A 12,135-nucleotide genomic window follows, 5' to 3' on the forward strand; every position below is an offset into this window, starting at 1 on the left:
GCCAGACTGCCAGGAAAACACACATTTCATCGCAAGGACAAATTCAATAGTTCCAGGGCACAAAGCAGTAATTGTTTTATCTCTTATAATTGTTCTTTTTTGAGAAATATAAATGTCCAGATTTTTAAAATAAAAAATAAAAAACCAAGTACAAAATAAAGTGCTGACATTCTTTAGAAAAGATTTAAAAAAAACACCCCAAAACAAAAACATCATTGTTACTTGTATTTATAATCCTTCCCTTGAGAGCAGATGAAAAACCATTTTCCCTTCCATAATAATATTCACAAGAAAAAAAAAAGGGGGGGGGGGGAGATCCATTAAATAAAGCAAAACACAATTGTGTTGGTAATTGCTTGCTCTGACTTGCCAAACAAACGTAAATCCAATATGTCAACTCAAAGGGGTGTTTGTTACTTATTATCATTTGTTCAATTAATTTATTGGCACAAAAGTAAGTAAGCTGCTCAGGCTGGCATTTTATTCTTCATAAAAATCAGCCATATGGTAAAAAGAAAAGAAAAAGATGATTGACCAAATTATTGTCTATTAGTACAATTGCTTACATAATGCAAACTGGTATATAGCCATTTATGTGGTTGCCTGTAGCAATTAAAAACTGTGCAGAGGGATAGTTTGTACCTTCTGCAATCTACATAGAAATTTTAGGAGTAGGCTGCTTTCTGGGGTTCTGGAACTGCTCTGAAGATAAAGGGGAACTTTGGGTTATGGAAAGTAGGAGTTTTTGCTGTGAGCCATGTGAGGCGGGGTCTAGAGCTGCCTAAATCGCCTTCAGTCTTATGTACTGCACAGGATTTTTGTTGTGAGGTTAAAATGGAGGAGAGGAAAATGATCTTATAAGCCACTTTTGATACCCATTAAGGAGAAAAGTGGGGTATAAATATTTTATCCATAAATTAATAAAGATTCCTAGTTCATCAGCCTTATCACAGGATGGAAGCCCTTAGTGCCACTAAAGATGAAACAAAAACTATTTATTAGAGAACTCCCAAGTATAAAGGAATTCAGTAATTTAGCAAAGAGTGAGCTTTTACCTTCTTCTCCACCTGGATTGGTGAGTGGAAAACAGAATTATTTAGGAAGGCATTTTTTAAATAAAAGCGGTATGGCTATATTAGAACAGCACAATTCTGAATACGTTTGAATAAAGGAATTGCAAGCTATTCTTCTGGATTTGGTATGTTACTGTAGGCTTGTCCAATCTAATCAGATCCTGGAAGCCAACAAGGGTCAGCCCTGGTTAGTACTTTGATGGGAAATCACCAAGGAAGTCCACCAAGGAAGGGCCACTAAGCAGAAGCAGGCAATGGCAAACCACCTCTGAATGTCTCTTGCCTTGAAAAACCAACAGGGTTGTCATAAGTCAGCTATGACTTAGTGGCTAAAATAGTGGTATCTTGCACTCACTGAATTGCAATTTCTACTCATGTGATACCATTTTCTGCATTGTTATAATGGAATGTTGAATACTTGTGCTTGTTTCAGATTTCTTCTTTGATTTGATTTCTTCAATTTTTAGCCTGCCCTTCTCGCAAATGGTCTCAGGGCAGGGTACAACATAGTAATAACGATAAAAATACATATAAATAGGATTAGAACTATCCACATTAAAACCACAATGTGATATATAACGATGGCGACCAAAAATAATTCATATGTACAATCCAGTGAAACATAACTTATCAGCAACTCTTGAAATGCTGAGTCTACATCAAGCTCAATTTCAGAGAGAGCAATAGGAGGGGCCTGATGAATAGAAGGAGTTGCCTCACATAAAAGCTCAGCTTTGTATTGACTGCATTGACTTACATTGTGAGAAAGTTGGACTAGAGATAACATAAATACATAACTGCATGCTCTCAATGCTGAGAGCCTTACTAAGGGGTGTGCATTTGGTTCGGCCAAACTGAATACAACCCTGAAAAACTGCTTTGGCTGTATTTGACCTGTATTTGATTTGGCTGTATTTGAGCTGTATAGAACTGAATCAGATTCTCTGATTTGATTTGGGTGCCAAATTCAGCTGCCGCGGATAGCCTCCAAAACCACAGTCCCACAGAAGAAATATCTGTGTAGAATCCCTCAACATGCCACTTGTTTGTTACTGAAAGAAAATCTTCTAAACTATGGCACTTGGATTTTAAAAGAAGCTGATGAAAAATCAAGGCTGCTCAAGGGGAACCTTGACTGGCATTGAATGCATTGAATGCCCGTAGGGTATAATAGGGCCATCTATTCGGGAATAGCAGAATATCTCCTGAATCAGATTTGGCTACTGAATCTGCTATTAGGAGATTACCCCACCCCCCCATTTTTAACCCCGAACACCCTTGAATCCAAATTTTCCCATTTTTTTTTCACACTCCTTACACAGAGGGAGGAACAGTTTCATAACAAAATGGAGCACACAGCTGAGGGAAAGTTGATGTGCTTTATTTCTTTAGCATTTTTTCTCCTAAATCATGGCCTAGTCAGGGGGAAAAGCTGTTCAAACAGCAATAAGCAGAAAAGTAAGTGTGTGTGTGTGGGGGACACACAGAATTAAATTGCTCTGCTGCACCCCCCTCACTTGCAAACTGGAAGACTTGTACATTTCAGAGACCTCCACCCCTATGGCTGCAGTGATTCTGAATACTACAGAATTATCTAAGAGACCTCTCTGGCATAGAAAGATAATCTGATCCTTCATCAGGAATGCCAAGAACTCTGATGGGAGCATAATCGCCCGCTGAAATTACCTTGGTTGAACTCCATGAGTCAAATCTCCTTGTCAACCTGATGTTTGACTTAAATGTTGTACCGGGCTGCTTTGTGCCTGTGCAGTAGCCACTTGTACTCCAAGGTTGCAGGTGGTCATGCCTTGGCAAATAAGCAAAATGGTTTGACTTGGGGCTACTTCTTTGCTGGTGGAATCTATGAACTAAATGGAGCAGAGGCAACTATCAGTATCTCAGGGTCATTCTCCGTAGTTATGCTCAAATACCTGGGGATTGGCTTATCCTAAATTGCTGCTGTAAAACCAGGTAAATCCAGCTATTGAATACAATGTGGCATCCCTAATTGTCAGGTCACTAAAGTGGACATCAGATCACTTTAGAGCACAGCATCACTGACAGTTCATCCCTTCTTTGTACTTGCACAGTCAGGCTCTCTTTAAAATTATCAACATTTTATAGCTTCCCTGGTTATTGTAACTGTGCAGTCAGTGGCATTCACTGTGCTGGCAAGAACTGATCCCATGATTCATCAGCTAGCTTCATGGTTGTTTTTGCAAGTTGCTCTGTTGCAAGGCATATAGGGACACCATAGTGGTAAGAACTGAAAATGTGAAGGATTTTCATCCCGTTAATAATGTGTCTTTATGTTGGAGATGATGGTAGCAGAAATACGTAGGGAGTAATTGCTGTGACAAAACAGTACTCCTTCCACCCTGAATACAATGGTTTATTTGTTATTCAAGATAAAAGCAAGGTTAAGAGAAAAAAGAGGATTTTCTAAATCACACAGAAAAGTAAATAATTATCTTACATAACAGAGGTACAAACTGCCTTACAAAGGAAAGCAAAGAAATTATTCTTATATCACTAAGTAACAATTATCTATTGAATTATGTATTCAGTTTATATATCAACAATAATATTTAATTGGTGCAACTATTTAATGGTATAGATAGATAGCTTGGTGCTGTTACTAGAATTGCTGGTGTCTCCTCTTTTATGGGGAAATTAGAGGAGGTAGACTGTAAAAAGGTAAGGTAGTCCCCTGTGCAAGCACTGACCCATGGGGTGATGTCACATCATGATGTTTTCTTGGCAGACTTTTAATGGGGTATATACCAAGGTCCAGTTTTAGAAAGAAGACTCCAGATTTAAAATAGTTTTAAAATGTTTACTTAGAAAAATATGTAGAAAATACAATCACACTGGTAATGTACATTCCTTCAGGCTGACTTATACCCTTTTTGGGCTGACACTGTTTCTGTGGGGATTGATGTCTTTAAATTCATAAATTCTCCTCAGAAATTCAGGTGCCACAGCTTTTGAATAGCAAACATATAAACACAGGTGGGGTTGGGATATTTACACAGGACAGATTTTTGTTTTAGTTCAAGATGCTTCACTTTAATTTACTCCAGGCAGATGGTATACTGGTATAGCTTATGCAGTTACTTAGTTTGTGACTCTGAGAATACACAATGTTATTCCACTTCTCCAGTTTTAATATCTCTTGACGTTCCTAAAACTCTCTTAGTCTGGACTTCCAGATAATATCTATTCACCATGAGAATTATGCCAGTTTTGCCTGGTCTATGAGACTGTCCTTGCCTCTACCCAGGCCTTTGGCCTGCTGCCTTTCCAGACTCCTAGTCTTTTCTCAACCAGGGTAAGAGCTTTCTCTGAGAAGTGTATGTGACTCTTTTAACACCAAGGAGCTTTCCTGTTTGAGGTTCCTTTTATTTAACTACCCCCTCTCAAATAAAACAAAGTGATATCAATCAAAGGAAATAATATAAAGCTAGATAAAAATACTATTTTGCCCTGAAATAAAAACAAATCAACGTTGCTGTGGCAAATTATCGACCGGTGTCTAATTTACCATTTTTAGGTAAAATTATTGAGAGGGCAGTGGCGCTGCAGCTACAGAGGTTTCTAGATGACGCTTCTGTCCTAGACCCGTGCCAGTCTGGTTTCCAGCCAGGCCACGGGGTGGAGACGGTCCTGGTCGCCTTGGTAGATGACCTCCAGCGGCAACTGGATCGAGGCGGTGTGGCAGTGCTGATGTTATTAGATCTGTCGGCTGCATTCGATACGGTCGACCATCGGCTGCTGCTCCACCGCCTCGCCGACATAGGGGTTAGGGGGTCGGCCTTTCAATGGCTTTCCTCCTTCCTCAGGGATCGGGGACAAAGGGTGGCGATCGGGGGTGAATGATCCCAGAGGCGCACATTAGACTGTGGGGTGCCTCAGGGAGCAGTTCTCTCCCCGATGCTATTTAACATCTATATGCGCCCCCTCGCCCAGATTGCCCGGAGGTTTGGACTGGGTTGCCATCAATATGCTGATGACACCCAGCTCTATCTGCTAATGGACGGCTGGCCCGCCTCCACCCCGGAGAACCTGGACCGGGCTTTACAGGCTGTTGCAACGTGGCTTAGACGGAGTGGGCTGAAGTTGAATCCAGCGAAGACAGAGGTTCTCTGTGTGAGTCGCGGCACTCTGGGGAAGGAAAAATCTCTCCTGGCCTTTGACGGTGCCCCGCTGAAGGCGGCGCAATGGGTAAAGAGCTTGGGTGTTCTTCTGGAGCCTTCACTATCAATGGAGGCCCAGATAGCAGCCACTGCCAAGTCTGCATTTTTCCATCTGAGGCGGGCGAGGCAGTTGGCCCCTTTCCTAGAGCGTCGGGACCTAGCAACGGTGATCCATGCGACGGTCACCTCAAGATTGGACTACTGTAACGCCCTCTACATGGGGCTGCCTCTGTGCCGGACCCGGAAGCTGCAGCTAGTGCAGAATGCGGCGGCCAGGCTGTTGCTTGGCCTCCCAAGATGGGAGCATATACAGCCGAAGCTACGCGAACTGCACTGGCTGCCGATTACATACCGGGTCCAGTACAAAGTGCTGGTCATTACCTTTAAAGCCCTATATGGCCAAGGACCGACCTACCTGAGGGACTGTCTCTCCCCGTACGAGCCCCAGAGAGCACTGAGGTCAGTGGGGAAAAACAGACTGACTATCCCTGGGCCAAAAGAAGTCAAACTTCGGAATACCCGCACACGGGCCTTTTCTACTGCGGCCCCATACCTTTGGAATCAACTCCCAGAGGAGGTGCGGGCCCTGCGAAGCCTTGATCAGTTCCGCAGGGCCTGCAAGACTACCCTCTTCAGGTTGGCGCTGATGAATGGCTGAATTATAAATGCACAACATGCCAAAATGGTCTGGTTCAGGAATCTGCTATTATGATACCGCCAGATTTATTGCGAGATTTAGAATTGTTACTTAAGTATTGATGGTTTTAATGTCTTAATGTTTTAATGTTAACTTGATGTTGTATTATTGATTGTTTGCTTTTAGATGTTGTTAGCCGCCCTGAGCCTGCTTCGGCGGGGGAGGGCGGGATATAAATAAAATTTTACCTTACCTTACCTTACCATCTCTGGTGTATTCTGTAAGCAGCCACAAAAATTTTTGCACAGTTAACAGTTGTTTGAGAGTTAGTCCCTTTCAGAAGACTCTCTGTGATTTCTTTATCTGAATGTCCAGGGTCAGTTTGAAGCAGAGGGGCAAACTTCACATGGACATCCATGTACATATTACAGTATAGTAGGATATGTTCAACTGATTCAATCTCATTAGATCCACAGATACATAGTCTTTGATCCAAAAGAATCTTCTTGAAGGGCATTAGCATTTCCAACATAAGACCAAACACTGAAAGACAAAATGACCACCAGACAAGGTCAGTTTCTTGACATCCACTAAAACTTTCTTCATAAAGTCTCCTCTAATCTTGATATTATGATATTAGAGGAAAACCCAAGGTTAAAGGTGCATGGCTTTCCCTGACTCTTGTACTATAGCAGACAATAAGGCAGAAACACAGATATGGCTGAACTTCAAACATAAGTAGTTTGCTCCCCATTCTCAGTTCTGCTTCTACCTAGGACCATGAATATTTTGCTAGGGTTGTCCTGACAAACTAAACCAGGGCATAATATATTTTTATATTTCCTAGGGCAGTGGGAGATAAGGCAGTTGTAGTTTCTCCCCTCCCTAGTAGTTTCTCTCCTTCTTCCCTTGCCAAATAAGGCAAGCAAGACCCCAGAGCAGCAGAGGCAGTGGACAACAAGGCCAGGGTGGGAAGTAGGGAAGAAGCAGCCACAACAACCTTATCTCTCATCTGCTCCAGATGTACAGAGATATGAATACTGTCTCAATTGCACAGGGTAACCCTATTTCTTCTTTTGAGACAATGGCCTATTAGGCACACACAACTTACTGCAGAGAATCTAAAGAGTTAGGACTTTTAAGCTTGACTTTGGATTCTGTGCCTACAGTACACACTGTTCTTTTTTCTCCAGTTTCTTTATTCTGCAGCTACCACCCAAAAATATGGTTTTTCTTAATTGGGGTGGGAATGTCAATAGTGAGGTGTGGGGGAGTGGCATCCAAAGGGTTTTTTTTTTAATTTCCTCAGTTGCCCTATCGCAGGTGCATAGTAGTGTCAAGTGAAGTGCCTTCCATTCCATGTGGTTCATTTCCTTGAATGAAAGGGAATACAAAGAAATGCAGGCAAAGTTTTTAAACATCCTGAAATTGATCAAACTGTTTCTTAAAGTGATTAGAGCAGTTGCGAATGTGCCTTTTCTTATTGCCAAGCTCTAGTGGACTCTTTGTCGTGTTATTGGCCACTGTAAAAAAAAAAGGGGAAACAGTCAACATCCTCTACCATCCCCCTCTTTCATTGACACACATTTTGGATTGTTTTAAAAATTATTTTCCTCATAGTTTTAATTTTTATACACAATATAAGACTAGTGATTAAAATGTTAATTTAAGTCCACTGTAAGCAAGGGAGTGCACAGTAATTCCTGAAGGTGCAACTTTGTGCTGCCTTCTCCTGCCATCCAATTTAACCCAGGCAGCAGGAATGGGTATCCCAGCCAGAATTGCTCTGCCTATGGAGAGTTGATCGCCCTCTGCAGGTGCAGCTCTGCTCTGCCTTCTGCTGCCTGGTTTAAACCAGGAGAAGTTTGTAGGGGAACCTGACACTTAGGCAAAAAATATTCTAATAACGATTATTAATTATTAAATAATTGAGTCCAGCGCAGTGGTCTTATAGCCCAGTTCCAAACGAAGATCCTAGGTATTTTTTTTTACTCCATTTCCATTTTTTCTTTTCTTTTTTTACAATTTAAATTTTTATTAAAACTTTTATAAAACAATACAAACTCAAGCAAACTAGACAATTTTTATAAAAATTAATAGATATACACCAATCTAAAAATAAGGTAGGTAGTAAAAAGTCGGTTTTTTCTTCCACAGTGGTTAGGGCTCTAAAATACGATACATAATTCTACATTAATCACATGTAAAATAAAATTAATTACATTATAATTAATATCATCATGTCATGTATTATTATTCATAAAGGCTGACCTTCAGTCAATTATATCCAGGATATCAATTGTGTACAACTTAAGTTTAAACCAGGAGAAGGCAGCCCAGCAGGGCTTGCTGGGCCTACGGGAAGCCAGTAGCTCCCTGCAGGAGCAGCTTTGCAGTGCTGTCTCATATTGCTAGACTCATGCTGCTTGTAAAAAAAAAAAGTAAAACAACAATGGGAAATGTAATTAATGGAGCTCGAACACCAATGAATGGCGGAGGGTACAGAGTGGGTGGAATGACCTCGATATGGGCAAGGGAGTGACCTTCAAGGAAGAGCAGAGGGAAAGTGGAGGGAGAAATCCAAGGGGATCTGTACACTTTTGAATTATCTGGCTCAGAAGCAAAACAAGGGAAAAGATGCCACAAAACCATTCTCAAAAAACTTGGGGAAACAGCAACTGGAAAGTGAACTGGAGCTGAAGGGGAAGAAATAAATGCAGAATGGAAAAGCAAATCTGATGGAGATGCATGACAAAAGTGAGGGGAAATACCCGTGTATAATGGGCCAATGTGGTGGTGGTGGTGGTGGTGGTGGTGATATTGGATTTATACCCCACCATTCACTCTGCATCTCAGAGTCTCAGAGCAGGTTACAATTTCCTTTATCTTCCTCCCCCACAACAGACACCTTGTGACGTAGGTGGAGCTGAGAGAGCTCTCACAAAAGCTGCCCTTTCAAGAATAGCTCTGTGAGAGCTATGGTTGACCCAAGGCCATTCCAGCAGCTGCAAGTGGAGGAGTAGGGAAACAAACCCAGTTCTCCCAGATAAGAGTTTGCACACTTAACCACTACATCAAACTGGCTCTCTCAATGTGAAGCTGTAGTCAAATTGTAAGACTCGAGAAACATCAGTAATCGCTTTGAAAATGCCACTTACATTCATATTGTTATCTACAGCAATAAACCTAATACAATGAGCTTACATTATAGGAATATATTGAATGGTGTTCTGTGGGGTATAGTGGTTTATAGAGAATTTAAATATAAGACCTCTATCAAAAGCAAAGCCACCTTATTAAATTGGCATCTCTTTGTTCTTGGTCTGAGCAAACAGCCTTCAGAGAAGTGACAAAGCTGAACTGTATCAAAACAGTAATGCTGTCTGGCTGAAAGGGTATTAAATTAAAAGTACAAATATTCACTATTTGGTTTCTTAAGGGGGGGTGTTGCTGAGTGATTGGAAAGTCAGTTATTCCGTGGACTAGATGTATGAAATGTTGTAAATCCTGTTTTTAAAAATAAAATAAAAATAAAGATTGCATGCTTTTATAGATACTGCTACAGACTGTAGCTCTAAATTTAGAAAGATCTGATATGAACACCAGATGTCTTCCCATATAGCTTCATTTCTCTGAGCCTATTTTCCCAGAACATATTCTTTAGTACAATAAAAGTTCCTGTACAAAATGTTTTCCAACTCCCACGTACCATCACATTGCTCAATCTGTTTTCTGGGCTATTATTCACCCCACTTCTCTCTAAAAAAATAAATAATAAAAATCACTTATCTCCCCCTCAGGAGTATAATGCCACTGTGATCTAGTATCACCCCCTGCCCCAAGCAACTGTGCTGTATTGTGGCTTAGTGCATTTTTTAACCGGTTACTTTATGGCAGTTTGCAGCGCTATGAGTCAGCAAGAGGCACGCTGCTTTTGAGTCAGTAGCTGCACTTTTATCTGAAGGATTCAGGAGTGTGTTGGGAATTTTTTTTTTTTCAGATTTGGGTCTATTGGACCTGAAAAATATTGATATTTCCTGATATGTCTGAATCCCAATATTGGTATGGTGGGATTTGGGTAAATATCTAGGAAATTTATTTGGCTCCATTATACCATATGGAGGCCATCCCCATGAGTATAATGGAGAATTGATCTGGGGGTATTCAGGGCTCTGGGGGGATGCTTTTGAGGTAGAGGCAACAAATTTACTGGTGCCTCTCCTCAAAACCCCACAAGTTTTTTAAAAGATTGTACCTAGGCGTTCAATTCTATGGGCTCCCAAAGAATGTGCCCCCATTCTCCATTGCTTTCAATGCAGGGAGAAAGGCATTTAAAGAGACAACAATTTCTTTAATTACCTTCTGAGTTCACTCACTGAGTCACACCAAGGCGGCTGGCTTGGAGAAGGCATTCAGAAAGACCTCTTTCAATGGTGGCACCATGGTGGCAGTGATGCAGCTCAGTATGTGACCCTTTAAATGCCTGAGTTCTGTAAGTGAGTTGCTCCATAGCCACCACCAGGACTTCAAATCTTATTACTTATTTATATTATTAGGCCACTCTTCCCTGATATCCTGTCCCAGACAATAACATAATAATTATTGCAGGTTCCATTTATTATCACTCAAAAAATCACTGCTGGAGAAGGATTATTACACACTGTTATAGTCATTTAAATTCTTGTCTTGTGTTGGGTTTTGATGTAGAATATTCTAGTAAACTAACCATAAGATTTTCCTTTATTTTTTTTTTTTTAAATAAGCAGATGTACTATAAGAATTACTTTCTCAAAGGATCTGGTTGTTCTTATAGCACAGTGGCTACTCAAATGCAATCAGCAATATACTCTGTCTGGATAAAGGTTTATGAAGTATCTGATGAGGGAAGCTGACTCTTGAAAACATATACCCTCAAAATCTTGCTGGTCTGTAAGGTGCTACTAGGCTCAAATCTGAGTTTATGAGGGAGAGAAGGATAGCTAGCTATTCTTTGATATTTTGTGTTCACTGAGCCCAAAAGGCATCAAAATGCTCCTGAACACTCCAAAAGGTTTTTGAGGCAACTATGTATCTCCCCCCCCCACCAAATACTACATTTTCACTATCTCAGAGCATGTTTGCAGCTTCTGTTGTATCATTTCTTGGGGAGGGGATTAACCCCAAGAATACTTGTCACACCTCACAAGCTGACATTAAGATTACATTCTCTTCACACAGATCTTGAAACATTTTAAAAACTCTTGCACTTCAACCCTGAGTTGAGGAGGATGGTAAATCTGATCTGCCCAGATGAGAAAGAGGCTTTGCGTTATCTCACACATTTAGTATTTGGAGTCTTAAAGCTTTGCCATTTTCAAAACTGGGGGTGGAGGAATGGTGTCAGTAAGGCCTCTCTCAAGCTATTTGCCTTCGAAAGCTGGAAATAACACAATCATCATTCTAAAAATAGTTTGGGAAAGGCCACGGTCATGTTATATCTTGATAATATGAGATCGGGGCCTGACATTTTCCTGAAATTTTTGAGAGCAAGGAGTCCAGAAGAAGGTGGAAACACATTGGCCTCAGAAAAAAAGGCAAAGAAAGTAGTCAAGCAAAATAGAAAGGGATGGGTAGTAGAAATGATGTGCTTCAAAAATCACCAAAAGTATTATTGTGATTTTGTAGCCTGATCACTCTGAATATGCCTTCCACTATATGGGTTGGTCTAAAATAATATGCTTATAGGAGACAGCCTGTGACAAAAATAATGCTAATGTTCTAGAATCATCACCAGTATATCTAATTGTTAAAAAAAAGACAAAGCATTGAAGGCTCTTGTAAAATGAGATGTTTCCAGTTCTGTGGAAACATGCTATTGAACAACAATGAATGCCAATGAATGTCTGTTTTGAGACATCTGAAAAGTGGTCTAAAAAACAGGGAAAGAAAAATGGGAAAGCAGTGATGACCAGCATGTGTGTAAGAGAGAAGAAAAACAAGTGCAGTAAACAAGCCAAGCTGGAGCAAAAATCCCATATGGAAAAGGCCCAAGTAAAGTAGTTAGTACTTCTGTAGCAAATAGTTGGTGAACAAGAGCACTGGGGGTGGGGGTGGGTGGGAGGTGTTCTGCTAAATCTGAGCGAGAAAAAAATCAGGAAAATACATTATTGTTTCAGCCAGATATAGATTTGGGTTATTGTTCAACTATCTGAAATGGCCAAACCATTTTTTTAGGATCTTCAGGACCGTC

The sequence above is a fragment of the Heteronotia binoei genome, chromosome 2 (assembly GCF_032191835.1).
Source record: "Heteronotia binoei isolate CCM8104 ecotype False Entrance Well chromosome 2, APGP_CSIRO_Hbin_v1, whole genome shotgun sequence".
NCBI classification, from domain to species: domain Eukaryota; kingdom Metazoa; phylum Chordata; class Lepidosauria; order Squamata; family Gekkonidae; genus Heteronotia; species Heteronotia binoei.